Source organism: Ranitomeya imitator, chromosome 1 (assembly GCF_032444005.1).
Source record: "Ranitomeya imitator isolate aRanImi1 chromosome 1, aRanImi1.pri, whole genome shotgun sequence".
Classification (NCBI taxonomy): Eukaryota; Metazoa; Chordata; class Amphibia; order Anura; family Dendrobatidae; genus Ranitomeya; species Ranitomeya imitator.
Window position 1 is genome coordinate 687,286,813 of NC_091282.1, and position 2,500 is coordinate 687,289,312.

The 2,500-nt window shown below is 32.3% G+C and overlaps 1 long non-coding RNA gene across 2 annotated transcripts in view; it reads left to right on the forward strand.

The window, feature by feature from the left end:
* The first annotated feature begins 836 nt into the window (after positions 1–836).
* The window catches only part of LOC138658039 (uncharacterized), a 97,839-nt gene continuing 96,175 nt past the window's right edge, over positions 837–2,500 (forward strand). The window contains exons 1-3 of one of the 2 annotated variants that reach the window (XR_011317308.1): positions 837–892; positions 1,248–1,267; positions 1,981–2,031. This is a non-coding gene — a long non-coding RNA (uncharacterized lncRNA). Of the gene's footprint in view, positions 893–1,171; positions 1,268–1,980; positions 2,032–2,500 lie in introns of those variants that run through there. The other variant, XR_011317307.1, reaches the window with a different exon arrangement.

Sequence of the window (2,500 nt, forward strand, 5' to 3'; positions counted from 1 at the left end):
TAAGTTGTATCACTTATGGCAAGGGAAATATTATATATGCTATTATTTCTAATAATATATTAGAAAAAATATGAGAATAACAAAATATAATTCAGCACAATCACAGGGTGATCTTGCTATGATGGATCATAATTTCACATTTTTTTTTAGGAAAGACAATGTATATATATGTATACGTATAAATATTTGAGTTTATATATATATATATATATATATATATATATATATATATATATATGGACATGTGGACATGTCCATTTGAAATATATATGTGCGTGCATTCATATATTTAGATACTGCATATATATACATATATATATACATATGTATATATATATATATATATATATATATATATATATATATATATATATATATATATCTCCACATGGTTTAGTGAAAAAATTGGAACTCTGAACTGATAATCTCTCACAGAACTGTGCTCCTGAGTTTGGTGGGGATTGGTGCTCTCGGTGCCGGGAAGCAATGATTTTCTTTTCTACAAGATTTATCATTTTTCTGTTGCTTCTTCCTTTTTTGCTCTTGGAAGTTTTGCATTCTTTTTCTCCCTATAAGGTGTAGGTTTGATCCCAAGCCCAGAACCCAATATTGTGGAATGTCTCTCGGTGCCTCAGTCCCTGGAGAAGACTTGGGACCACAACTTCCCCGTGGTGTCTCCAGTGATGGGGCTGTCCGATCCCTGATCTGGAAGTGGGTGCAGAAAGGTGAAGGTGAAGGACAATAAGGTTTGGGGATGGTGGCTGGGGCTGCCTTACTCTGGGATTGTCAGACTTGCCCTAGAGGGCGGAGCCCCTGAATATACCTCAATAGGAAGGCATCCCTCCACCAGATGGGACCTTCAGCAGCCACACGGACAGCCACTGCCAGCCAGGTAAGATGCTGCCATATGCATTTGTTTGGGATCCTAGAGGAAGATGCCTGCTTATAGTATCATTCCTTCTGAGCATATATCATTTAAAAGAAAATAAAGAAAATATATATATATATATCAAAGTTGAATAAATAATTATTGCTATAATATATATATATATATATTTATATTATAGCAATAATTATTTATTCAACTTTAATACCCCAAAACATATTTAATATTAAAATATATATATATATATATATATATATATATATATATATATATATATAATTTTTATTTTTATGGATAAAGCTGGTGTTAACTGCATTTTTTTCACTCTTTTTTTCCCTACACCCCTGATGAACTTTTGAAGACTTGGAATTTCCTAAGCAAGTAAGTTACAGCAATGTCTTAAAAAAAAAAAAATAGTAATAAATTCAGAACTACTTACTACAACCAGCAGCTTATTAAATGCAAATCGTGTGCCCATCCAGCATAACAATAGGGCATTGTGCTATGCTCTGTGTCCCCGGAATAAATGTCACCCTTCTATGGATCGGTAAAGTGTCTTCTCCACAAGGCAGGAGGCCAATGTCCCTGGACCAGGCTACACTACAATTTTACACTTTCCAGACGCATCTCATCTCTGGCTTTGGAGCAGATGCGTTGGGTATGGGTGACCTTTCAGAAAGTAGAAGCAATAACTTGGCACCTTCTATCTGTACAGGGAAAAAAAAAAATCAGTGATGCCTTTAGGTATTTTTCCAGGTTAGAATCAGAGATGCTGCAGAGGAGGAATTTAGTTATTGTACCCTAAAGACTGCTGCAAAAATAATGGATACATGGAGATAGGAAAGCAGAAATGTATTATTATTTTTTTTAATAATGTCATATTTACCTATGACCTATTTTATGATTAATTTCTTCTGATGTGTGTTATTTATTGGGCAAATGTAAAATATATTACTAGTTTACAAATACCGTGATTAGAATGTTATTTATAATTCGCAAACGAATGAGAATTGAAGTTTTCATTACATTTTTTTTTTTTTACCCTTATCATTTCCATTGTTTTCTTTTTTGTTTTATTCCTATTTTCTCCTAAGTTTACACAGACGCAATAAACGATGCGACCGGAAGAGGGCGATATACACCAGGTAAACACCAGAAAAAGTCCTATCTATTTTTTTTTTCTATATATATGATCAGCCCCTTTAATTTTTTGAGGAAAGGAAAAATTGCAACTGATAAGCAAAGCAAATGTTTATATTATATTATTATATGTTTTGTATTAGATTTTTTTTGCCCCTTTGTTCTAAATTTTAGCTGCATGGATCATGTACATTCTACTAGTCTGAATTATGGCCAGCTAAAAAAAAAATACTGATTATTCTTCCAATTTTATATGATACAAATGTATAGTAAAAATAGTATTTAATATGTGTGGAGATTATTTGTATCCATTAATTAATTTATCTATTATTATTAATATTATGTAGACCTTATGGGGGGTTTTGGTTGGGGTACTAAGGGGGGACAATTGTACTAAGCATTTTAGTAAAATACCAGCGGAATTGTTTTCCTTTATCAGTAATATAATAAACAGCTTCACAATCGAATCATTTG